The sequence below is a fragment of the Mchenga conophoros genome, linkage group LG17 (genome assembly GCF_057382185.1).
Source record: "Mchenga conophoros isolate Kocher_MC1m ecotype Shallow Benthic linkage group LG17, M_conophoros_male_GT1.1, whole genome shotgun sequence".
Lineage (NCBI taxonomy): Eukaryota > Metazoa > Chordata > Actinopteri > Cichliformes > Cichlidae > Mchenga > Mchenga conophoros.
Genome location: NC_140542.1, coordinates 35,615,772 through 35,643,548, shown reverse-complemented (window position 1 = coordinate 35,643,548; position 27,777 = coordinate 35,615,772). Strand labels below are relative to the sequence as shown.

Genomic DNA, 27,777 nt, shown 5'->3' with positions numbered 1-27,777 from the left:
CTAATCTACCACAGTACACACGGCTACACGTCCCTACAACCTGGTCTTGAATGCAGTAGCTAACGTCATCTGCACAGGGATCCAACAGGCCAAGCACCAGATGAGATCACAGCTGGGTGATGCCTTTATCGAGGCAGGGTCCAAACCTCCATATCAGCTCAAGTGCTGAACAGGCTTACTAGCCTTGGCTGGTGATTGGAAGCTACAAGTGGACCTGGGGAACCAACAAAAGTTTTTGGAGTATATCACCACAGCAACACTTAGATCAGTCTTGTTTTTATCATCTGTCTCTCCCAAGCAAGTGTTGCTCTTGGGACTCACAATGCTCTTGGAAGACTGGTTTCAGGAAGCCCATGAATGAGAAAGAAGGCAAAATACCAGGAGCTTGTTGAGATCTGCAGGGGGAATGAGTGGACGGCCCACTGTGAACCCACTGAGTTAGGCTGCAGGGTGTTCCCGGGCAGTTTCTACGCTGCACACTTGGTACCAGAGGGTTGCATGAAAGCCAAAAACATCAAAGCTTCAGAGAGAGCTTCCAGGTAGCTGTGGATCAAAAGAGAGGGGAACCATGGTGTAGAACGCTACTTGGACTCAAGCCGGGACCTGATCGACTCTGGTTGGGTCACCCAGGTGAGGGTGTCTGAAGATCAAAGACCTAAAACACCTGATAACCCTGGGATCTTCACTGATGATGTGTCCAAGCTGCCCATCTGCGCAGATGGTGTTTTTTTTAAACTTCTTTAAACTAGGAGTGTGTTAACACAATGCCAAACTCTCCCAGGAGTTGAAATCCCAGAAAATCCACTATACAGGGAGTGCAGAATTATTAGGCAAATGAGTATTTTGTCCACATCATCCTCTTCATGCATGTTGTCTTACTCCAAGCTGTATAGGCTCGAAAGCCTACTACCAATTAAGCATATTAGGTGATGTGAATCTCTGTAATGATAAGGGGTGTGGTCTAATGACATCAACACCCTATATCAGGTGTGCATAATTATTAGGCAACTTCCTTTCCTTTGGCAAAATGGGTCAAAAGAAGGACTTGACAGGCTCAGAAAAGTCAAAAATAGTGAGATATCTTGCAGAGGGATGCAGCAGTCTCAAAATTGCAAAGCTTCTGAAGCGTGATCATCGAACAATCAAGCGTTTCATTCAAAATAGTCAACAGGGTCGCAAGAAGCGTGTGGAAAAACCAAGGCGCCAAATAACTGCCCATGAACTGAGAAAAGTCAAGCGTGCAGCTGCCAAGATGCCACTTGCCACCAGTTTGGCCATATTTCAGAGCTGCAACATCACTGGAGTGCCCAAAAGCACAAGGTGTGCAATACTCAGAGACATGGCCAAGGTAAGAAAGGCTGAAAGACGACCACCACTGAACAAGACACACAAGCTGAAACGTCAAGACTGTGCCAAGAAATATCTCAAGACTGATTTTTCTAAGGTTTTATGGACTGATGAAATGAGAGTGAGTCTTGATGGGCCAGATGGATGGGCCCGTGGCTGGATTGGTAAAGGGCAGAGAGCTCCAGTCCGACTCAGACACCAGCAAGGTGGAGGTGGAGTACTGGTTTGGGCTGGTATCATCAAAGATGAGCTTGTGGGGCCTTTTCGGGTTGAGGATGGAGTCAAGCTCAACTCCCAGTCCTACTGCCAGTTTCTGGAAGACACCTTCTTCAAGCAGTGGTACAGGAAGAAGTCTGCATCCTTCAAGGAAAACATGATTTTCATGCAGGACAATGCTCCATCACACGCGTCCAAGTACTCCACAGCGTGGCTGGCAAGAAAGGGTATAAAAGAAGAAAAACTAATGACATGGCCACCTTGTTCACCTGATCTGAACGCCATTGAGAACCTGTGGTCCATCATCAAATGTGAGATTTACAAGGAGGGAAAACAGTACACCTCTCTGAACAGTGTCTGGGAGGCTGTGGTTGCTGCTGCACGCAATGTTGATGGTGAACAGATCAAAACACTGACAGAATCCATGGATGGCAGGCTTTTGAGTGTCCTTGCAAAGAAAGGTGGCTATATTGGTCGCTGATTTGTTTTTGTTTTGTTTTTGAATGTCAGAAATGTATATTTGTGAATGTGGAGATGTTATATTGGTTTCACTGGTAAAAATAAATAATTGAAATGGGTATATATTTGTTTTTTGTTAAGTTGCCTAATAATTATGCACAGTAATAGTCACCTGCACACACAGATATCCCCCTAAAATAGCTAAAACTAAAAACAAACTAAAAACTACTTCCAAAAACATTCAGCTTTGATATTAATGAGTTTTTTGGGTTCATTGAGAACATGGTTGTTGTTCAATAATAAAATTATTCCTCAAAAATACAACTTGCCTAATAATTCTGCACTCCCTGTAAGATAAATTTTCTGGGATGTCCAGAGAAACTGCAATGGATACTTTAATCCTTCTGTTGGGAAACTGTATTATTTCTCAGTTTCAGAATTTGAGGTTCTCTTTTTGTATCGTTTTCAAGTAGGTACAGTTGAAATTTTTGTTGAACTCTTTTGAACTGGGTTATGAAACAAATATCTCCCGAGTCCTCACGACTAGACCTTTCCGTTCCACCTTTTTTGACTGACCGCCTTTGTGTCCAAGATGGGTTTTTTTAATCAGCAGTTTGAGGGCAAGCAGCTCATTCTCCAATACCATCCCAAAATTCAACGCACAATTACCAATGTTCAAATCTTCTATATTTTTCACCACAGAATTATGAAAAAAAAGCACATCAAGTTTGACACAGAAAATTTCTAATTTTCACAAATATGAAACACTAATTTAAGTCTTTTAGGTCTGACATAAGTATCTGGGCTTAATCAGCTCACTGAAAAAGGCAAGACTGTAAATTAACAGGGCAGATTTCCCTAATGGAGTACCGGATCACAACAGCTATTTCAGCATTGCTTAGTACAGAAACAGATGTGTCAACTTGCATTTGAAAGGCTATGATACTGTAGCACTCTCTAAAAATCAACTCTTTAGCATCTTGTTTTTCACCAACATTCCCATCCAGACTGATAAGAGTGCAGGAGGAAGTGAGATGTAAGCGTCTTAGTCAAGGGCAATTTCATGGAACATGTGATGGATTCTGTTGTTTCCTGTAAAAATGGCTAAACTCACTGTGTGTGTGTGTGTGTGTGTGTGTGTGTGTGTGTGTGTGAGTGAGAGAGAGAGAGAGAGAGATTTGGAGAAGGAGTGTGTATGAAAGGAAGAAAGGATTTTGCTTTGTTGATCATACAAAAACACTAATAAAGCAACTCGTTTTCAAATGAGTGGAGGTCTGGTGAGAAAGATAACCGCTGCACTGAATGTGTTTTGTTTACATCTTCATCAAACCAGCCAAAAGTGTCCTGTGGATGAGGAAGTCACATCCCCACAGACATGCAATATGTGCATGTGGATCATTTTTTAATGTTTGAACTGAGAAATTCCTTTTTTCTTTTAACAGATCGCTGTCATTTAGAAGCATCAAAGACTAAAGCGATGTCTTGAAATTTCTCAACTTAAAATAGTCCAAACCAAGAGGTAATCGGTTTAAGGCTTCTAATACACTTTTAATAATGTTGCAATGTTCCCTGGGAGCCCAGGATCGCATGAAATCATTGTCATGTCCCCAAAACAAGCAATTAACATATCGATGAGGTGAACAGAGAGAGAGAGCAGTTTTGAATCGATGCAACAATGGCGGAAAGTTTTGAAGAAAACATCTTATTACAGCTGTGTCATGTTGCCACTTTCATTTTCTTTGCTGCGTTCTCACAATGCACAATGTTCTAACTACACAAGTACAACCGTGACTTCCATTTACCTCGCGCTAAACCAAACACGCATAAACAAAGTACTCTGTTTTCAGCAGGAATAATTGGGTCGGCTTCAGACCCCAAGTGGGAACAGAATGTGAAGCTTTGTAATAAGGTGTTAATACCCATCAATTCGTATTTATGAATAATAATAAATATTATTATTATCATATTTATTAATTTTGCCCATTCCAGCAAGAGAAGCAGGAGCCTATCACAGCTGTCATGAAGTGGGAGCTACGGCACACATAGAGACAAAGAACTTCCAATCAATTTATAATATAACATATACAGATGAAAGTAAAATTATTAGCCCCCCATGAACATTTCATTTAAGCATTTATTAAATCGCTGTTAAACAGAATGAGGAATTTGGAAAAAAAAAAAAAAAAAAAAGGTTTTCTAAACATCCTAATTTTATTTTGGATGTTTGCGTTATTCACTTTGCACACGGAGACAAAATGACCACACAAAACTAGTATTTAGAAAAATTTTCTAAAGAAAGCTGCCATGTTTAGTGCTAATAATTTTATCATCTGTATGCAGCAAGCCAGAGTACCTGGAGAGAGCCCGCTCAGATAAGCCCCATCTTGGATTCAAACCCAGGTCTTTCTTGTTTTGAGGTGCTAACCACCGTATCACTCTGTGGGTTAATGTGGAAACAGAAAAATACTGGAACCACATGGAGCACAAAGCCCAGTCCTCAGCATGAAAATCACAGAACCAACAGCAGAACAAATGTATTCACATTTAATACTGCGACTGTAAAGAAAACACTGTTTACTGCATGTTTCAAATCTGGATAAAACATGCAAACGCACCAGTGTGGTCATTTAAGTTTAGAAGTATTCCAAAGATTACAAGCAGAAGGCCAATACAGTGACCAACAGAGAGGCCGCACTGCTAACAGACTGAAATACCAAACTATTGACAGGAAATGCAGAGAAGGTTTGCAGACAGAAAAATTGACATTTGGTCAGAGAATCAGCAGACACATTCACAATCCACTTATGTGGCATTCCTATTCTCATAACTGCCAGATTAGAAGTATTTAACTACTGTGTATCTCGTTGTGGCTGCAATTAAAAGCTACACAGCAACACTTTAAAACGCAGCAATCATTTTCATATCCCCTTAAAGAATAGAGCATGAATTCAGCTTTTATATGTGCTACACCATGAGTTCCAGTTGCTGGTCATCACAGGGGTGGTATCTGAGCCTGTCGTATAGGGGAAACTGTCAGTTTATCAGCAGGGAGGGTCCTCTGTGTTCACGCATGATTCACATCTAATGAGTATTCCCGTCTCTGCCTGGCTCTCGTCCACAGTCGCTGCGTAGTCGGCACACTGCGCTAATGAGAGGTACAATAACCACCTTGAGAGGTGCTTAGCGGCTCTAACGACGAGGCTGACAGAGTGCCGCAATAAGAGGACAGAGAGCAGGCCGTGGGAGTGAAGGACTCTAGCCATCAAATCTAAGTAGACCCCCAGCCCCTTGGTGTTGTGCAGCACGCTTTCAGTCAAACGTGCATACATGCATGGACGTGCAAGCACTCAATGTCAAACTTGCTCTTCATCAAGAAGGCCATTTAATTTTTCCTCAATCTGTCCTCTCAACACTCCATCTTCCTCTTCTCTTCATATTTCTTCTTTACTATCAACTTGAATGTAACAAGAACCGTTTCACACTGTCCAGTCAATCTGTTTCTTTTGATGTGTTCCTCTTCCATTTGCCTCATCTCCTGATCTGGATCCTGGCAGGGAATGCTGCAGGAGAGACATGGAAATTTTCAAAAGGAAGCTCAACTGTCTAAAATTAACTTCCAGCAAGAGAGAAAGGACCATAGCGTCCTATGTGCTTGAGCAGACAGAAGGTTAATAACACGAGCCCTGCTGTGGCAAAGGAGAAAAAGAACATAGAGCAGGTAGGAGGGATGGAAAGTGCTGATCCTCCACTTCCTCCATCTAAGACACAGGGGGAGGGGCATGGACGTAATTAGAGCCCTGGATATATGATGGGTTCTATGTACATCATCACCTCCCTTTTTTCTCTGTGGCACCTCATATCCCAGAATACACGCTGAGATGGGGCGGCAAATCACAAATTTGCAAATGCGTGCGATTTCAAACCAAAGCTACAATCGCAAACTGATGAATTTGTTTTACTTCATGTTTTTTTCAGTGCACTCTCTGATTAGGACATCAAATACTGGCATGTTGACAGAAGCTGCAGGCATCACACAAAAGGTGTTCTTTGGCATCAGTGTGATGACGCACTCGCTGCGATGATCTGTTTTGAAGAAGCCTCATTAGGAAGCACAGGCGCAACAACTCTGTGATAGGCTCCGGGGCAGACAACTCTTTGGGCCGTTATTGCCACGGTGTACCAGCAGCATCTCTCTCTCTCACACACACACACCACACACACACACACACACACACACACACACACACACACACTGTAAATGCAAAAATAGCACACAGCAGAAATCAGTAATATCGAAAGTATCCAGCTTTTGATCAGCACCATGGACAGCAACTGCAGTCTGAGACTGGGAGCATGGACACATTTGAATAAGCCTATGCTACAAATTCATGTTATCTTCTTAAGCTAGGCCCCACAAGCCCAGAACAGATTGAACCTTGCAAGAAAGAAGGAGCCAGGTCAGAAAGTATAAGTAATATATTTCCCAGCATGCCCCTACATCATCAAAACTTTTCAGAAAAGGTGCCTATTTTAATCAATGGAGTCGAAAATGACCAAGTAAAATATATATATACTGCATAAAAAACTAGGTTTTGGTTCAGAAAATAGAACCAAGACTTAAACGTATAAATCAATTCAATTTTTCACAACAGCAGTCACCTGAAGGCACTTTACATTGGAAGCTAAAGACTCCACAGTAACACAGAGAACAAACTCACTTTTAACAGGAAGAAACCTCTGACAGAAGCAGGTATAGGGAGGGGCAGTCATCTGCTGATATAGTGGAGAAGTCCCTGTCAAAGTCATGTTGACTGATCCCCTCCTGGCTTCTGTGCCTTGATGTGCTGTCCTGGCTGCATGCTTTAAGTTTCATAAAGTTTCCATGCATTGCTTGCAACACCTGCGGTAGTTTAAGAAAATGTAAGTATCGGTTCTGGTGACATGCCTAATATGGAGTGTGTTCTAAAAGTTCTTGATAAAAGATTACAATTGTTTTAACATTTTTGAAAATTTATTTTTAACATACTTGAAGTGTGGTAGGTGATGGATAAGTGGGCACCCAAGTGCATCTGATACCGCTATAGGGATATGTTAAATACAAAAAATAGGAACCACTGTTTTACATGATACAGGGGAAACTGATGAAAGTTGTTCTTGGTGGCAGGGAAAAAAGCGAGTGTGACAGGGATGCGGTAATGTGGGAAGTGGTATCAAATCAAATGTCTTTTTTGGCTGTTTGTTTTAGGGTGGATACGGAATTACTTCTCGACAAGAAAAGGCTCTTCTAGTCGAGGCCGTCAAGTACAGTTAAAGGAGAAGAAGGGAGGCAACGAAAAACAACCAAACTAAAAATCTGACATCTGTTTATGCAAAGCGAGCTGTGACTGCAAAGTTGGAGGATGTTCTTTTATCCTCTGTTTTCCTGCATCGTGGCTTTAGACTGCAGTTCAGAAGTCACCAGAGGGAATTGATTATCAACAGGCAGGGGCTGGATCCTTCTCTGCTCCGGCATAATGAAGCGCTCTATTTCAGGAATATCAGGTGTTTTTCTTTTTCTTTTTTAGGCTTCTTGTCGCTACATCTAGGCTCACTTTCCTCTTCTCTGTATCCTCAGATAACACCAGCCCAGATATGACTGCACTGGGAATACAGCATGAATACTCTTTTTTTTTTAAAACTCTAATTCAAAGTTAGAGAGATTTTTTTTTCCTGTCTGGCGACAATGCATTGTGACTGAATCCGCACTGCAATAGTTTGGCTTTGACAGTATTTCGACTGCGCGACGGAAACAAACAAGAGAGGGGGGAACAAAAAAAAGGCGTGTATGCAAACACGTACACAACTTCCAACAATTAAACACACGCACACACGCTTACAAGAAACAAACCCACACAAAGACACGCAAACAATCTATAAATAGCAGAGATCCATGGCAACCTGAGATTTGTTGTTTGCCGTCACATGCTGCTGAGAGCGAGAGAAGAGCTGGGACTTAAATAACACTGGGAGATTGGTTTGTGTGAGAGGCAAAGTCAAAACAAATTACGCCTTTTCTATCACCGCAGGCCCGCCGGTAAAGCATCTGAAATAGCTTTGTGCCTGGGGACGTTTTACCACTGAAAGAATATGGCGGCAATATCCTCTGAGGACCTTTAAAAAAAAACAGAAAAAACAAAGGGATGAGGCGAAGGAGGAGAGGATGGGGAATGAGAGGGTTTAGTTTTACTGCGGATCACAGGTGGCGACTTGACCACCTAACTCTTTTCGCTTTATTCTTGGCCGTCCCTCCTCCGCTCGCCTGTCCCTTCCCATCTCAACACATACGCACTGCTGTCACACTGAAGGTGTCCTCTGCTGAAAAATGAGAAACAGCACCACTCTAACTTTTCTCCTTTTTTTCTGTTTTTAAAGGTGGTAAGGGCTTGAAATTACAACATTCAAGCATAATGAATATGGAATTCATACTCTTGAGGGGCAGCCCTGAAGGTTTTATCCAATTTCTATCCACTCCAGCTTGTTGATTTAAGTTGTTTTCTAGGCAAACACAAAGTTTTTTCCCCCCATCCTTTTCTCCATTTACGCTGACCTTCAGCAGACCCTCCCCTTCTTCTAATGCAAATAAACAAAAAATACATGCTTTGCTCAGTTCTCCTTAGCAACACGAGCACTGTAGCAGCATGAGGTGTATATCGGTGCTTTAATTGATTTTTTTCATTTTCCTTGGTTGGAGGTGGGGGTTATTCCATAGATAAAGCAATCTGGTGCGACTGTTTCGTTTTGGCGGTGTATTTGCACTCGCTCTCATATGCTGTTCATTAATTTGCAGCTAGTGGGTGATTTATCAACCCATTACACTTGGGCCTGCGCCCTCGCCACACACAGACATGCAACGGCATCTCGACAAGGCATATATGCGGCATCGTGTTGGTGGTTGGTGGTAAAAGGGTTGGGAGTGAGCCAGTGCGTGACAAATAGCAGCTGGATGGATTCACCAGCTGCACCTGCACACACACACAGGGTTCCTGCCCTGGTCTAGACTGGACTGGCCTATTTGGGAGCAGCAGCGAGGCTAAGTGGGGCAAACAGGCCCATGAGTAAAGTGAGATGCTAATATCATAAGATTAAAATCACTCCAAGGGAAAAATGTGCCCCTCTGCTGTGGTGGGGAATACTTAGTGCCCTATATTAATTAATAAGCCATGAATAGGTGTTAATGAATTGAAAAAGAAGTAATTTCAGGCTGCAATCTTGAGATGCTCATGAGCATTCATATTGTTGCTTTCATGATTGCAAAACAATAATCAATGTGGAAAAAAGAGAGTAGAAACTGTTGGAGCCTCCTGGTGTTTCCACTAAATACACACACTAACATGAAGTATGAAGCAGGAGGGAGAAGGAACAAAGGTTTCAGGCTCCGAGACAACCGAGACATAATTTGTTAAAATTGGGTGACGCGGCTCAATAACAGGACCGTGGTCTTAATATCACACGGCTCTAATTATATTTCCAAATATATTTCATCACCGGTGACGTGTATGGCATTATGTAGTGCTAACCACTGTGCTAAATCCCATGCTGTTGTTTGTGAGAAGCGCTGATAAGGGAAGGAAAACAATTCTGTAATTGTGATTGCTTTGGAGAGCCCGCTAAATGAATTGTTGGTGTTTTTCCTCATTTTTTTTGTAAGTGGCATTTATAGAATTGCACACTGAACAATAAAGCTGTCCCTGGCTGTGATGAGTTTCACGGGTTTGCAGAGTTTCAAAACATGGCGAGCGGTGGCTTTTCAAAAGTGTGTGTGACACGGCAGACGTGTTTGTTGGACTGGATATCAAAGCCGACTGCCAACAGTTTGCAACAGGTTTTGAATCTTGAAACTAAAAAAAACAAGCATCATATGATGGAAGTAAAAGTTTAATTGTGTTATTTTACTGTAAAGGCCTCAATCTTACCTTTTGAGCCGAATGATGTTTCCATAGCTGCTCTGCTCCTGAACTCCTGAACTCTGTCTTGAGCCACTTTCTGTTAATTTCACTGCAAAGACAAGGTTTAATGGAAATATACTGTAGGCAGGTGTAGGTTTGTCAGGTTTATTTACATATTTCTTCATCGCATTGTCATAGTGGTATTTCCAACTGAATCATCCAAATTAATAAAGCAGGAAAATGTATCCATACATGGACTTGGATATCACATCGACTTCGGGATTAACCAAAGCTAAAACAAACAAACAAAAACAAAAAAAAACTGCTGAAAAACAGTTCTAAATCCATGCATTTTTATTAGGGATATGTGCGACTAGCCCACTAGCCAACAATTCGTCGCTGTTGTCACTGTTAAAATTTTAAATTAAGCCCAATGTTAGCAAATTATTGTGTCCTACATGTTATGCCACCAGGTGGTGGGTGGTGCATCATTGTTGAGAAACGCCTTTAATGTAGGCCCCATCTTTTTGTTAACATTATTAGATGAGATCACAGACACTGCAGGCTCAAATGAACTTTCTCCAAAAAGCGGATGGGTTCTCTCTTAGCGACAGGGTGAGGAGTTCAGTCCTTCGGGAGGGGCTCAGACTAGAGCCGCCACTCCTCCGAAAGGAGATGGTTCAGGCTTTCATCTCCTGGGCAAGGTTTTCCGGCCATGTATGTCTTATCGGGAGCAGGCCCCGGTGTAGACTGGGACAGATTACATCTGTCGGGTGGACAGGAAAAGGCTCGATGATTCCCCAGATAAGCTGAAGCTGTGACGAGCGGCAGGTCTAGGTTTCCCTGCTGCTGCTGCCCAACTTCAGTTAAGCGGAAGAAAATGGATGGATAATTTATTGTTTTGTTATTTTAGGTTTTAACTTCTACTGAAGTGGTTGTTGTGAAATTGCGAACAGCACCACACTTTTCAGTCGCAAGTTTTTCTGATGGTAATTTGTGAAGTAATACCTGAACATCTTTGTAGTAGCGGGTTTTCCTATCATACGTAACATCATATATTTTTTGAAGTGTTTTTCGTCTTTGTCTGTCTAGAGCATAACGAGGAATTTTAATACACAAGATGTGAGGTGCCACAGAGTGAAGTGCCACGGTTTACTATGATTTACTGAAGAATGTGATAAATGGTTTAAAAAGCCTTTGTTATTAGTTTTTGACATTTTCCACTAAACGGTTCTCAAATGTAACTTAATATCTGAGTCTTTCTTACTTTTAGACTAGCCAGGAACAGAAACATCGCTACTTTTTATAGTATATATTTTGCCTGTTTCCTCTTTTTATGGCTTTAAACCAATTTTCAATAATTTACGACAAATTTATTTGTTTGACAAATTCTTCATTAAGCAGTTCGTTGTCCTTTATAGTGGATGTCTGTATAATGGGAGGAGAAAAAAATAAATTGTATACTCTTCTTGTTTAGGTGCCTAACTTACTTAGGGTTACCACTAGACACTCCCTAGTAGGCCTTGTATCAGATGACGACATGCCCAGCCAATCCATGCTGGTGTTACACTGGTCCATTGGTAAATTTACTGGATGTAGACAACTGTGGAATTAGACTGGGTGGATTGGTGGACAGGTAAACTGCACACACATGATGGGTTTATTCAAATCTTTCCTATTAGGATTTTTTCCCCCTTTATGTTAATGAAAGTCCTGTATATAATGCAATTTAATTCTCAATGAACCTGATGAAGACCGAGACATGCTGGTCTTATGATAAAACTGTTCTATATACTGTAATTGTGGCTGGAGCTTCAACCTCTGAAAACAATCCCAGTAAAAAGATTTACTACACATAGTTCCCACTAAATTTAACTCACATATTTACATAAACAGTCATATGATACTAACCACCAGACTCTGGGCCTGATGGCTTGTATCACAAATCAAAGTTTGTTTGGAAGATGAGGTCCAAACTTTTTAGACAGATATTTTAGAAGAGCCAACCGACAGTAGATCGTCAGATAAAGCCAGAAAGAGTTGAACACTGAAGCTAACAAAAGGCTAACAAAGCCACCCCTGGATATGACTGTAACATCTCCCATCTGCTGGGCCTGTTGATTAGCAGGGCCATAAGGGTGTGATTTACATTCAGCCACCTCTTCCGGTTTTGTGTTTTCAGGTCACCCCCCAGGCCCATTTCTGAGAATCTCAAGATGGCTCAAAGCAATTTCTTTTTTTCTGTGCATTGCTCTGTCTTTTTTTCCTGACGCAGTTGTAGAACAGACGGAGGACTTTCTGAAGATGGAGCTGCTATAGGCTCCTTTGTCAAGTTACTTTGAGAGCTCTTCCACAGACACATCAAACACGGAGCTACAGCTGTGTCCCGATGCATATGCATAAATCTCCACGTGTCCGTTCGCAAACCTTTGTTTGGTTGCCCGACGGGAGCAGAAGATTCCTGCAGAAAGCCCATGCTTTCCAAATCAATGGGGGGGAAAAGAAAATGATTCAGCTTTTTTCTACTGAGACAATCCATCAAATGTAATGAAAGCATTTACTAGGATGAGAATCCTGTCACTGCTGTATTGTGTGTGACAATGAATAACCTTCAGGTAAGTGCAATGTACATTCTCGGCGAGACTTCTGAAAACATGAGAACCAGCAGAGACACCTCCTGACAGATTGCAGAGAGCTCCACAAGTCATTTCATTCTTTCCTGGCACAAGTCTGGGTCTGAGGACATGTTTGCTGGGTCCAAACATGCCATCTGCCTGACAATGGTGTGCTCATGGTGCTTGTCTTGCATTTTCTGGACGATGTTAGCGAAACAGTCCACACAGTCTCTTCTAAACTCAAACACAAGAAAAAAAGCTTGGATTTTCTGTACACAAGCAATTGTGTGATCTTTCTCCACAATCCCTTTAAGGATTTTAAATATTTCAGGTGAACATTTGGCTTTTACTCGTTTTTGTCCAGCTTGATCATCTACATTTGAATGTAAATCTATTAATATTATAATGGTTTCTCATGTTGCAATGTTTCATCACATTTTAAATCAACTTCGCTGTGATTACCGAACTGTGACTTTGCATTACCTGTCTGAAAAAAACTGCAGTTGGATATTTCCCCCGAAATCACCGTTGACAGTTATTGAAATGGAAATGTACTTTATATCCATGGTGAGTTATTCATTACCTTCTTGAGCAGAGACAGGTCTTTACTGATGAATATCATTACAGGCTCATCTGTCCTGGAGATGCCATAAAGAAGAGGGCCAACTCATGCCTCTTCAAGCAATATGTTCTAGGATTTGTACAGCACTCTGTAAAAGTCTTCAGCCAACCCTCGTTTGCTGCTAAATATTTTGCTTCCAAGGTGCAAGACTTTCTTGTACTTTTTTTAAGTTGTGCAATAGTTCTCTGCGCTATTTTCAGCATGACAATGACCCTAAGCACACTGCCAAATCATTAAAAACACACAGTGGAACACTAACAGTCTGGGATTGACCTCCCTAGAGCTTGGACCTGAACATCACTAAAGCAGTGTGGGATCAGAGAAAAAAATAAAAGAAAGCCAAAATCCAAAGAGAAGCTTTGAACAACCTTTGAGAACAATATTTAAAGAAATGATAAGAAAACTTGCGCAAGAGACTTTAGGCTTTGCTGAAAGATAAAAGTGGTCAAGACTCTTGCACTGTACATCGACATGGCAGGCAAAAGCATGATCTACTTCCTTGCTGATAAGGGCCACGTTTTCTATTCAGTTATTCTCAAAAAGCAGTTGAAGAATCAAAAATTTCTTGAACAAAGTGCACAAAATCTTGTCCACTAGCAGGGGTATTAAGGAAGATTGCACGCAATGCTTTGAGCACTTTCTCCAGCTATGTGGAGCACATGCAGCCCACAGCTCTCGAGCACACACATACAGCTGAGCACCTCCGAACGCCTCTGCATGTTCCTGCTGGAGCAACTCAAAAACTTCCAGCTAACACTGGGTCTGTCTTTTGAGACTAAACTCATATTTCTCAGGTCAAGTAACTGCAGACATTCCTGGTATTAAAAAAAGATTCAGACATTAGTCATACAGTCAACACATCTCAGCTCTGACATTCTACCTCAAATTAATGTTAGACTTAAATAAATGCCATCACACACATAAAGCAACACGATCAACTTATGTTATAAGGAAACAAGAATTGCAGCTTTCGATAGCTATAGTGTGGGAGCCATTACCAGACATACGCTGTTAAGCTTCTCCAGGGCTGTTTATATACTCTATTTTCACACTTTGGCAGGTAAACAACCACTCTCTTAAAATGCAATTTAGCTGGTAGACTAATTAAAGTGTCTGGCGAATTAATGAATCTACCAACTACTGATGCAGCTAAAAATTCAGTTTTGTGCCCTTGCAATAGCTGTTCATCACTTACCTAATTAATCAAGCTTGCCTAAGCAGTACACTAATGTACATAAGATATAAGTTAATAGATAGAGTGATGAACAGCAAACTTACTGTGAAACACTGAAGTCCTTTGTGTAGTCTTGTAAGCAATGACGTACATGCAGGTCCAATCATGTGCCTTTAACTCTCCGGTTCAGTGTCTCGTTAAACATGTACTGCTTCTATTGACTTAAACTCTTTTTTTTTGTATACAGGGCAAATCTGAATGTATCTCCAAATACGGTCTTGTATTTTCATTATTAAATATCTGTACAGCCTCTGAGCCTGGAATGTTTGACCTGCACGAACAGTGGCTTGTCATAGTACACATCACCCAAATGACCTCTGCCCTGAGAGCTGGCATAGAACAAAATGTTCAGACTTTGGATTTTCCAGTGTAAAATCTGCGGTAGCGTCCGTGTTAGTAGAGGAACAGTGTGTAGCAGAAATGAACATCTGGGATCTGCTGACAGACCTTTTCATACTGTCAGTGCTTCCTGGTCTGTATGTGTGATACCACCGCCGTGATTCGGATAGTTCCATTTCTGAAATACATTTAACACGCAGCACAGAGTAATTGAGCGAAACAAACACCAAGAGTAATAATTAAGCTCAAGTCATTTGCTAAGCCTGTATTTTAACATTTCCATAAACTAATGATCAGTGTGGATGCAAATGCCCGCCTATTCCCTCTCCAACAGCCTCCTCACCAAGTAGGTGGTGAGGAGGGATTACCATAGCAAACATTCCACTTAATTGGGGAATCATCAGTTACATTTTTTTTAGGAAGGGGCACAGTGGAGGAGTCCAGGATGAAGCTTTGTCATGTCAATATCTTTTCTTAAAAACCTAAAACAGTGCCGTTACAGAGTTTGTCTTTTGTTATCAGTACTCTCAGCACTGTCTACAGCACATATATTTGGAATGTTCTATTTGAGTTTAGTTTTCTCCTGAAAATATTTGGATTTGCTGAATGAAATTCTAAATCCTCTATTGCAGGGCAGTTCTGCAATGTTTCCAAGCACCCTCTAACAACTAAAGAGCCACCCCCTGTAGAGCGAGTTGCTGCGAATGACTGTAATATCAAATCAAAAGTTTCCCTTCGGAGAATCTGAATCAGACATCAGAGCGGACAAATTGCAATTATGTGCTCCATGAAAAAGAAAAATAGTGTAGTGCAAATACCTCACAAATGTCTGAAAGTACACAAAATCCATTTTGATGCTTTGGTAAATCAATCTGAAATTGCAGGCTGTGATCATATATTCTTATTACCTCAGTGAGATGGCCTTCCTTCAGCTAAGCAACTGGACATTGATGTTAAGCCCAATAGCATCCTCCTCCACACTACCTTAAAAACCTTCCAAGCCAATTCATACAACACAAAATGCTTTAAATGCTCAGGCAAAGATACCTCTAAGCCAAAAGTTCTTTTATTCCTTTCTGTGTAAATTACTTGCAACAGTTTAATGAGCCTTTATTATTTTTGGGGTTTTTTAAAGACAAAATCTTACGCCCAAACAACTTCCTTGCTGGAGAGTACAACCTGTTTCACATGTGGGTTCTAGTGACAAGGGCTTCACTTTCAGCTCCTAATGCATTATATAGAGTAGGATTAAGCCTCCACCACAGATGTATAGACACAGCGGCCCAGTATGCAGATGGAATCATAACTGACATTAATATGTAAACACAACAAAGTAAATAAACTCCATTAAAAACCTGGCATGTTTCATTTAACCCAGCCCCCCCGCATCATCTGTTTGGCTTGTGGAGAGAGGGCTGGTGAAAGGATGTGAGTAAAGAGTGAGGACAAAGCACTGCAGGTAATTATACTCTGCACACTTGTAATGCGGGGGTCAGCCCAAGTCCCTCCCCTTTGTTCTACAATCAATAGCCACGAAGGAGGGTGGCAAGCAAGGAACGTGGACAGGGAGGAAGAGGTGGGGAACGTGTTGAGTGAGAAAGTTGGTAGGTCCTTATATTAAGTATTAATCATTTAACAGTATGAGTGTGGGCTGCTGGGAGTGTTAAAACACAGTAGTACACAAACACTTAAGGAGTCAGGTGCAACGGGGAAATATCTAGTGGCGTTAACAGGTCCCTACAGGAAAAACAGGTAGTACACTCTGCAAAAGGATTGGCTGGAGGAGGGGTACAATAAAAGAGCTGAAGAGGGCTACAAAAAGAGAATGAATCACTTTGACTTAATCCAGCAATCTGTGGGAAAAGAAACCGCAGTGGCTTTATTGTTACCATCTAGCAAGATAACTTAGTGCGCTTATTTGACAGGAGAACGGTGCCAGATCCAGTGATAAAAAAACAACAAGCAGAGCATGAAAGAAAGCACATCGCTGGTCCTTCTCTAACGTGTCCGACAGACCATCCTTTATTTTTTAACAATCTCTGACCTGAGCAGTGCATTCCCCTGAAGCGGCACCCTGAGGATTGAAAACCAGTGGACATTCAACTTATAGCCTATCCAAAGTATAAAACCTCACAGCGTAGCCCTCTCTAAATGCCTTCCATGTAGAATGCAGAGTTGTTTTCTGATTTTCATGGCCCAAGTCCTGCAGTAGCTTTTATTAAAAAAGAAAACCAATTTTTTTTTGTCTACTGTTAGATTGTCTCAATAATACTTTTGGGTCAAAGTTCTTAGTAGCCATTAACTAGGCCCGTTGCATTACAAATCATAATACGAAAAGTGATAATATTGTTCAAAAATTTTATATCATTGCGTTTCCTCAATTGTACAAACAAGTCTCTGATGATGATTCAGTAAAAAGTGCAAAAAAACTGTTCCAGCTAAAGGAAGAAACACAACTTACTATTAGCATGTTCCAACAGGTGTATTTGCATCACACAAACCTAGAGAACACTCAGCAACCGCTAACAACCGTTGGTTTCTAGGGAAAGGTTTGTATTCTCAAACTAGTTGGTAAGTGGTTGCTGGAGGTTGTTTGGTGAAATCAGTCACAAGGGGGATGCTGCACCAAGAACCTCCTTTTGATTGCTTTGGTTGTTAGCAAATTGCTGTTTGCATGTAGCAAATGCCAGTAAGACTCACCAATCAGACATTTTTTCTCTCACAGCTAGTTGCTAGATAGTTGTTGACCAGGCTCTAGGCCTGCGTGGCTGTGGTCTAAGTCAACCTTGGTCCTTAGACCACACTGTGTAGTGTTATGAACAATCCAATTATTTTCTTAGTTAAATAATTCAAAATAATAATATCTTAAAAGCTAATATACACAGTAGCAGCAGATTTAATGTAATAACATAGAAAAAAGAAAACAAGATCTTGGTGAGTAATAAAAAACAAAGTCCAACCAAATTCTTCAAAGAATGCCAGGTTCAGTTTTAATATGAGCTTTAGGCTTCTTCTTCATCCTGCCGTTGTTCTCGCTGATACAGGGTCCGCTCTTCCGCAAAGGTTTCTCCATTTGGTTCTGTCCAAGGCGTCCTCAGGTGATGCGTTGACAGTCTTAATGTCTTCCTTAATTTTGTCCATCCACCGTTTCTGTGGTCTGCCTCGAGGCTGGCATCCTTCTGGGTCGATCACCATAGCCGTTTTTGCTACAGAGTTCTCATAGCTTCGAATTACGTGTCCATACCACCTCAGACGGGACTCGAGTATATTTTCCTTAATTGGAGCTACACCTAGTCGCTTCTGTATGTCTTTGATTGTAACACGGTCCCGTCTTGTAATTCCCAGGCTCCATCTGAGCATGTGCATCTCCATGGTGTTTAGGGCCTGTTCGTGTGTGGTCAATGCGGGAAAACATGCGGAGCCATATAGGGCTACTGGGTAGACCACCGTTTTGTAGATTTTCAATAATCAATCTGTGTGAACCGTCCTCCACTGGCGTAAGTTATCAGGTGAGATAGCCGCTTTTTGAAGTAGGTGTTCGCTACGATGAGGTTGTGGGCTTTGGCAAAATCCAGGATTCTGCAGCCTTCTTCGTTTCGCATACCGTGTCCTTGTCCACCATGGTGTTGTTCATAACCATCTCTTCTGGTCCCACATGACCATTCAGGTCACCGCCTATGACCAAGCATTCTTCTGGCCGGACTGAGCAAAGATGATCTTTAAGTTGTACCCAAAATTCATCTTTGGACTCATCTGAGCACCGCACTTGTGGGGCGTAGCAGCAGACCACTCGCAGAGTTGTCTTTCCAGAGTCTATTTCAATGAGACATGAGACGATCACACAATCGGTTGACGGTCACGACGCTGCCTTTGAGTTTTGCAGCAATCGCGATACCCACACCATTTTGGATTTTTGTTTCTCCATTGTAATAAAGCTTGTACCCTTCACCAGTTTCCTTGGCTTTTGCTCTGCTCCATTTTGTCTCTTGGACACAGGCAATGTCGATGCAGCGGGTCTTCAGGGCAGCAGTCAATTCACGACTTCTTCCAGTCATGGTTCCGATATTGATTGTTCCAAAACGAAGATGGACTCGTCTCTTTAGCCCACTCCGTCAATGAGTGGGTAGCCCTCGCTGATTTCCCATGTCGTTTGGGCGACGCCTGTGGGGGACGCCCTAGCATTTCCCGAATTTTGACATTCCATTGCCATTTGATGCGACAATTTGAAGCTTTGATCAACTTGTCACACCGCCTGACATCGAAGACCATCACCATTGGTTGGTTATCCAGGAGGCACCGCGAGGAGGTGGTGATTGGATTTTGCCTCCCTTAATATGAGCTTTAGGCTAATGCAGAGAAATGTGGGGCTATACCTAGTTTGACCTTTTTTTGTGCCAAATTGCAGGTATTTAAAAAACATCCAGGCTCCTAGAACTTTCTAGTTACATTGTTTACATGGAAATTCCAAAAGACCAATCAATGTATGTATGTATGTGTGTGTGTGTTTGCTATGCTAGGACGCAAACACAGATTAAAAACAGCTCATCACACTGTGCCTTCATACATGAGAATGGATAAAAGATGGCGCTTCAGCAGTGCCTACACATGAAACCATTGTTTCTTTTCTTTTTTTCCCCCAGATGAAATAGTAGTCTGTCTTGTTCTGCATTTTCTTCCTCAGCCTCAGAAACAGATAAGAAGGGACACTATTGCAGTAATGTCAGTCTTCAGCCAAATGGATAAACCTGGATGGCAGGCTTTTTGCTGCAGATAAGGATGTTACCACCACAGATCTGCGGGAGACAAGAGTCAGCTATCTAAAAGCCGGGGAGAATGGGGCCCCGCTGGTTTGCTCACAGCTTCACAACATGGAGACTCATGAACTGATGCTACTATTGTGTATCTAAGCGGTATCACAGTGACAACAAGCCCGAGGTATCTTTATTCTCGCCGTCTTCTGGATTAATGATAGCTTGGTATAAAATGTAGATTATTTACACATATGCTGACAGCTAATGTGAATGTGGAGACAGTTCAGATGCCTCAGACTCAAGCATGGCTTTATTTCACATACGTGCTGCCTTTTATGGATATGATTAGGCCTTTAGGTATAAAGAGTAGGTAAAAGTTTTTGGCTGGTTATGCAACCAGTTGCCATGCCAACTCACCCTAGACAGAGTGGGAAGGTGTGGCGTTTCCGACAATCACGCCCCAAATCGACGCTTTTTTCCATTTCATCGGTGCTTTGAAGCACGATGCACCAGCAGGGAAAGCACGATTATTCGGCTAAATTCTGCGAGGGAAATTACAGCTTTGTGGCAGCAGGTGCATCTACGATTCCCCCCACTCTTGTCCCCAAGTGTAAACAGGCATGCAAACGAGTACAGGGAGGCACATATTCTACAACACACACCTGTACATAAAATATATACGCAGGCGTCAAAACAAGCTCACAGAGTCACACCTGCTCTTTGTTTTCTTGCTTGCCTGTTTCCACACACAAATCCTCCCCTTCTCCTCCATTGTTGGGAAAAACACACAAAGCACTCGGCGACACAGATCCGTACATGATCTTGTCACAATGCAGCAATCGAACAGGCGGGAGCTCCAGAAGAGGCAATTCTGCTTCTGTTTGTTTGACACGGAAAAAGAGAGGGGGGAGATAGAAGTGTGTTGGGGGTGAGGGTGGGGAGTAAATCTAACATAGGGGGGGCCTCGTGGCAGAGTCCCCAGGATCAAATCCAATTCTGGCAAGATACACATTAAGCCCTGTCTATCACAACAGTGTCCTTGGAATGTGGCAGGATGGTGATCCCAGCAGTGGGGGGCTCTGTTTTCCATAAGAGCCAGGATGAACCTGCTTAAATGTGTGCAGGCACATCCAAGATCCTGCATCACCTTGTAAGGGTTCTTGTTTCTAAAGGGTTTGTAACACTCTGTGAAACAAAGTTTGTGACCTTAACATTTCTTCTGATGGATAAAGAAAACCAAATGCTCTATTTAGACTCTTAATACAGTGGCGACAATAGTCAACTGGCTCCTTTAAAAGCATCAATAGAGCTGAGTAGGTAGCAGCCTAATTTTAGCAGAAAGTAATGTTTTGACAGCAGGAAAGTATAACAGGCTTTACCTCATCCACAGCACGAGCAGTGACACTAACACTGTAATCCTGCCTGCTGGTAATTTACAAATGGCTACAGCACGTAGCTCGTCCAGCAGCGGGCTTCGACTCTGAATTTTACAATACCTTCAGCACGTACTGCTTCATATGCAGCAGGCACAAAATCGCAGCCGAGAAGGTCGTGTGAATATTGGCCCATAAATCAATACCGCTTTTGTTTTACTCCCTAAAAATGGATGAAAATTTCACAGACAAAAACTCAGCGTTGCTGTCCATACTTTGCATAGGATGGAAAGCTAAGGAACAACACCCAAAAAGAGCAGAGCCTGTGATGCAGCTCGTGTATTGATACCAGTGAGATTATCGAGTCGACTTAAAGGTCAGATTCATAGTCGATTCCCTTGTTGATTCCCAATCAATTTTTCTGTTTGGGAGCAGAGGAGAAAAAAAGGCAACTTTTTTTTTAATCATCTCAAAGTTTGCACACAGGGTAGGAATACGGTTGAAAAAACATATGCACATAAATCCTGGGTGCAAAGGCTCCACTGATAGATTAGGGAAAAGCTGCTTTGCGATGAGCAAGTGTCATAAAGGAGTAACAGCATTGATAAAGTAGCTCAGGAGCCTGGAGGGCATAGAATTTCAATGGATTGGATGATCTGAAAACTGTTCTCGATCCTAATCCTGACATGGCGTCTTCTTTTTTTGTTGTTTATCCCTCAAATGTTAAAACACGGATAATGCATGACCCACCCTGCAACCCTATTCCCCATATAACCATCAGATGTGCCAATAATGGCCAACAATGTTGAATTTACAGATTCTGCCCCAGCTGAGGTGACTCTAAATAACATCACCTTCTACAACTTTTATGCAGTTTCAAAGCACACATCCAAAATGCAAATGCACACAATACACACCGCACAAAGTCCGAGTGCTCGTTCCGAATCTTATTTCACTTTCAGCTGTGAGGAAAATCACACGCTGTTTGCCTCGCAGCTTGAGTTCATTCAGGCTAGAGTGGAAGCGACAGTTAGCCTATTTACTTTTATTCTGGACTTGTGCTAATTATCTTAACTACACAAGTAATTATCTTTCACATCAAAGGGCTGTGCTCCGAGGCCTGCTGATCCCCCACCTCCCACCTTCCCTCCCCCGCAACTCACCAACCAGCCAGCCCGCCCCAGACGCGCGCCATCATCGGCACGTTTCCGGAGCCAGCTGAATCATGACATTAGCAGATAATTAGACGATCGCCTGACTGCGTTTGATGGGGGCACATGTGACGAGCAGCCGTCTGCGAGCTGAATTATTGAACGGGATTCCAGAGAGATATTATCCCCCAGATTTAACCGTAGCTATTAGATCTCAGGTGTTAAGCTGCAGCCTCAGTGAAAAGCCTGCATAGCATTTTACAGATTAGCAGTAAATAAATGACATCCCAGAGGATCGTTGATTTTTTTCTTCTTTTCTTTTTTTTTACTCTCTTTGGTTTATTCCGTGCTGAGCATCTCTTTCATCTCATCCATTAGCACTGCTGTTTCTGATCACAGTCCACTCTGATCAATGAATAATGCAGCTGCTGGTTTGACTGCTGCCCAGAAGCCATGACTTAATGACATAACCTTATGGCTAGGAATGTACGGCACATGTTTGTGTGTGCATGCTTTCATTAGCTTCATCTTCGCCAGTGCCTCTGGGCTCCAGCTCCAGCAAACAGACAATAATCAGGTCATCTGGCATCAGGCGCAAAATCCTTCATTAACAATATAACGATAATCTTTGCAGAAACATGTGACTGTGGGAGAAAATTTACATGAACTGCATTTAAATTCCTTTGAAGTTGTTTGTTTTGCTCACCTTGGAAACACTATTTCTACTTGTCCTCTGTGGTAAGAAGTAAACGCACCCCATAAATATTTATCTACCTAGGGCCCGTGCTATTCTGGCCCAGTGTTTTGAACATAGCCACTGGAGACTGGGCCTATCAGGGGCCTGCTGAGAAAGACCGAGAGAGAGAGAGAAGGAAAGAAGCAGGGAGGGAGCGGTGGAGGATAATATTTGTGTGTGTTCCAAAATGGAAAGTGGATAGTTTGCGCAATGTTTAATGCAGGAGGATCGGGGCACAGTTCATAGTGTTTCCTTTACGAGTCACCTCACACACCTCTGAACTTTCAGTCACAAACAAGATGATTCTCATCTGCATTTTTGAGGCTTTTGTGCTGGTTGGAGAAATATTTTTGCCACAAATTCACAGTAAAACCCAAGATTTTTAACCTCTCCGGCATGTCTGGCAATGTGATTCAAAAGAACTTTAAAGCGTGACTTTTGAATCGAATGTCATTTTGAGCCAACACTGAAGCATGCCCGTGCTGACATATCCATTTTGCCAGGTATTTAAGAGCAGACCAGAGCACTTATTAAACATCTTCTGTTTAAAGAACAATCACAAAGCGCCGTTTAAGAAAAGGAATATTATCAAAGATTCCTTTAAAGGGTAAATACGCATGGAATGAAGATTTGGAAACTAAAATCCCAGCAGAGGATTGGAAATCAGCTTGTGATGGGAGCACTATGTTGGGCAGTGCATAAACGCTATAACATTTTAGGAAGCGGTCAGAGTGACATGAAAACATCTCAAAAGAAAGTCACTCCTGCTTAGTTTCACAGCTACACAAATGTGATGAAAATGAACAAAAGCTATTAAACTCGAAATTAAAATTTCATGCAAAAATACAATTATTACTACTTTTGCTGAAAATTAATCAGCTACTCTTCAAAAACTGCACTCAAAGAACTGTGTGACATGTGGCATGCTGGCTGGAACCTAACCAATTTCTTGGCAGACTGATGGTATTGCCTGATATTAGCCATTTTTATCAGCATTCATAACTGCTGTTAAATGAAAACCTGAAAAGCAAATAAGAAATGGGCAAAACACCCTACACAATGTTAAGAGTGTTGACATTGCACTTTATTCACTAGGGGGAACATCTGCGACTGCAACACGTTTGAAACGTCCCAAACAACAACCAGCTGACTGTACATACACATAACAAATGTTAGCTACACATAACAAATATTAGAGGTTTTTTGTTTCATTTGTATGAAAGGAAAAAGGATTTTTAAGTCACCAAATATCAATTTCAAAAAAGCTTAACTAGTAGAATTTACACTGGACTTCATCTTTGCTTAGTTTTTAGAGGAGTCACAGTAGTCATGGCTGTGCTTCTCCTTTTACTAAGTAGCATCTAACCTCATCACACATGCTTTAACACGCCACATCTGGTAGTTAGCAGTGAGTACTGCCGCACTGTCCCCGTGGTTCAAATTCCCCACAGAGCTCATGATAATGCAGGATTGTTTTTGTTTTCATTATAGTGAACTTTCTTTGGAGAAGAATTAATGATAAAGTACAGACTCAATCTCCATAGACTCCCATGTTATGTACCCCCATGTCTTGAATTCACAGAACTGAAAAGTATGTTTGCATCCTGGGGCAAAAACAGTATGGGCATCTATAGATAGTTTACGTTTTCATAACAACTCTGAGTAAGTTGAATTCTTTTTTAATACCTCAACACCTGGATTCTGGCATGGAAGGCATGGCTGCACTGATTGACCGGTGTCCTAACATTAGCAGCTGTAGCTTCTATGTGTCTGCCGTGCCTCACCTTTGCTAAACTAGATCATTCCATTGTGCTTGTGCCAGTGGTGCCAAATGAACTATGTTGGTTTCAGCAGCTTTTACTTTATAGGCAAACATTCACCATTTCTCCCATCGTTTAGAATATAAAATATAAACAACAAACAAACAACAACTCCTCACAGATCAAGTTGATCAGGGGCCTCTGTGTTATGTTCTTTACTGTTATAAAAATACTCATGGCTGCCAGTGATACCCCTCAGCATTCTAGCAGATGCAGCTAATTTGTAAGTCCTCGTTGACTTCCTTCTTGAGGTCACAATCAAGGTCACAGGTCAAGTTTTCTGAAAATCACCTAGGACTTTGAGGTCAAGGTCACTGAGGTTTGAACTTGTCAGAGGTTTTTAGTAGAGGTGGGGATTTTCAGAAAGCTTGACCTTTGACCTTAACCTTGAGATCATGGTCACCGGGATTTTAAGTCATCCAAAAATTTTTGCAGATGGGCCTACGGTATGAATTTGAAAATCCTACGTTGCCTCTTTCTCCAGTTACCGTGTTCACTGCTCTTTGTATCCGCGCCGCACACCTGGGTGATCACAATGCCTCATCGGCTTTTTTTAAAACAATTAAAGTGTGAGTGAAGTGCAGACTTAAAGCTTTACAGCCAAGGGGTAAAATCTGATATGATTAGCCAATTATCAATTAGCCGTTGTTTTTTTCTTTTTCCTCTGCTTGCTTTACCTTAACTTCATGAACAAAAAACAATAAAAATATCTTCAAAGCCATAAAAAGGCAAATGCCAAATAACAACATCTCTGCTGTGGGTTTGCTGACAGAGAACGTGCGACACCAGCTCAGATACAAGATGCATCTGCTTGACATTCTTCCTTCTTGATCTGGTGAAAGAAGTCAAAAATGCCAGGCGCCATATTCTACCCCCCCTCCCCAAGAAAATCTTGGCGGCAGGGTGGGAAAAGTTAGTTGCCAGGTCTGACACCTGTGTGCAACGCAGGCAATTCTTGCTGTCACTTGCTGACATGGAGCCAGGAAAAAAGGGCAAAAGAAAAAAATAAATAAAGCTGGTGGCACAAGCTCATAACAATCGGCTGCATGACTACGGGATGCACATTTACACCTACGAACTTGTGCTGTTCCTCACGCCTTCATGCAGAGGAGCACGCCTATGTGGGGAATGTGACATTTCCTCCCTGAACCCTGTTGACACTTCTGTGAGGGCTGGGTTTGGGGAGTGGAGCTTGGATTATACATCCGCAGGCCTGTTACCTGGTGAGCTCTGCAGACTTCCAGAACATCAGAGCCCTACGCCTGGATGTTATTGCCACCCGCAGCACCCCTGCCTGAACCACATCTCTAATGAGGCCTGCCTTCAACTCAGTCAAAGTCATCTGATGACACTGATGTGGGGAGATTGATATTCACGCTTGACTCGCCGTCCTCTCCACTTGACTGCCGTGTTTACCTCCCCGCGCAATTAGTATCTGGTGAAGACAGACAGACAAAAGAGAGGAGCGAGGGATGGAGTCAGACTCTGCTGTGCGACTGCATTAGCTCCAATTGTTTATGAAGATGGGAGATGTCTTTCAACAGCAGCTTGAAGGTGGCCTTCTATATCACAGGGCCATTACTAGCTCATTTAATCCCCATAAAACTGCTTTACCTCTCTGAATGTCAGGAGCCTGAAATATCAGAAACTGTATTGGCTTAAGTAAAATGCATATTTCAACAGTTTTTCTGCTAAATTTGCATCGAAGACGTGCCTCGCTTTGGCCTTTTAAGATGCACTTAGGAAAAAAGAACCCACAGAGCAAAACTCCACAAGCGTGACGGTGCAGGTTCAACTCCAGCCCACACAAAGCAGTTTACATGCCCCCCTCTCTGTGAGCTAACTTCATCGCACTGTTAGCATATGAACAAATAAAACACTTAAGATAGAAATTGTCTGCCCACTCGCTGTGGAAAAAAAAGGAGAATGGAGTTAATGGTAGAGATGGACAAGGATTGGCATTAGCAGACTTTTTATCTGAGCTGTTGGAGAGAAGCGCCAAACCCATGTCTTCGAAGTGATTTAGCGTTAATTGACAGTCTTCTAATCGGCCGCATTCACCATTTGAACACAGTAATAAAAAACTGTTTGTATGCTGAATACAGATGCCTACCCGAGAGGAGAAACGACCGGAGCTGAGCAAAGCAGGTGGACACTCGGCTACGCCGGGTGTTGTCACGGCGGAGGGTGTTCGGATGTGTGTGTGTGTGGAGCAACAGCGCCTCCCTGTGGAAAGTGGCTGCCTTAATCAGAACAGATGCAAAACTTGTATCCACTAGTTAGCTTAACTGCTAGGGACTCCGACTGTAATTTAACTTTTTGTAAATAGTACTTTAGTACGTTTCATAGGTAATTATATAACTTTTATTACATTTATTTATCTTGAGCGTTACTTTTATGTTATTTTTAAGTCCCATGTTTAACTCCACCAAGGAGAGGAGATACAGTGTGGGACTTTAAAAGAGACAGAAGCTAAAACAGGTAGCTTAGGATAGAGAATTGTGACACATTAAGGACGAGTACATAAGTGCGCTTGATTTTTAACTGTTGGGGCCATAATTTGTTAGAAGGCGAAGCAGTTTTTGTCGTTTTTTCCTTTGTATATCACCACAATGTATTTTAAATCAGTTAAGGCGTGAGTGAAGTGCAGACTTTAAGCTTTAATTTGTATATTTAAATTAACTGCTTAGGACAGGTATATCAAACATAAGGCCCAATTGGCCCCTGGCCCCCGAATCGATTCCAAGCTGGCCTACTGGACAGGTTTGCCAAATCTGACGGCATGTGGAAAATGGATTTTGAAATTTCATCTGTATTTTTGTAGGTTTCATTTGTGGCCGTTTGTAGTACACCAAAGTAAACAATTAAATGACAGAAAGCTTCCAAAAAAGGACCTTTGTTGTGGATTAATGAAAATCTTTTGCTTTATAAATACAGGACAGTCTGCACAATCTTCTGTTTCTTATATTAAGACATCTCAGGGATAATACATTAGTTAAAATTCTTTGCACTGGCAGAAGAGGCAGCTTCCAGTCCACCCCACTTACACACGGCAATTATTGATGTGGAAATTATTTCTATGGTTAAGAAAAACACAACAGCTAACATTGTGCGGGGCATTATTATGCCATGGGCATGTATGTCTGCCAGTGAAATCGGGTCACTAGTGTTTATTAATGATTTGACTGC

The 27,777-nt window shown here is 42.0% G+C and overlaps 1 long non-coding RNA gene across 2 annotated transcripts; it reads right to left on the bottom strand.

Annotated features, from left to right (window-relative positions):
* Positions 1-4,642: 4,642 nt before the first annotated feature.
* On the bottom strand, positions 4,643-26,778 carry LOC146555842 (uncharacterized). 2 transcript variants are annotated; one of them, XR_014889216.1, is made up of 5 exons: positions 26,702-26,778; positions 25,809-26,023; positions 9,975-10,056; positions 5,495-5,582; positions 4,643-5,162 (listed from the first exon to the last, which is right to left on the bottom strand). It is a non-coding gene; the product is annotated as an uncharacterized LOC146555842 (long non-coding RNA). The 2 variants fall into 2 exon arrangements; XR_014889217.1 differs by lacking the exons at positions 4,643-5,162; positions 5,495-5,582 and adding an exon at positions 6,795-6,922.
* Positions 26,779-27,777: the final 999 nt, after the last annotated feature.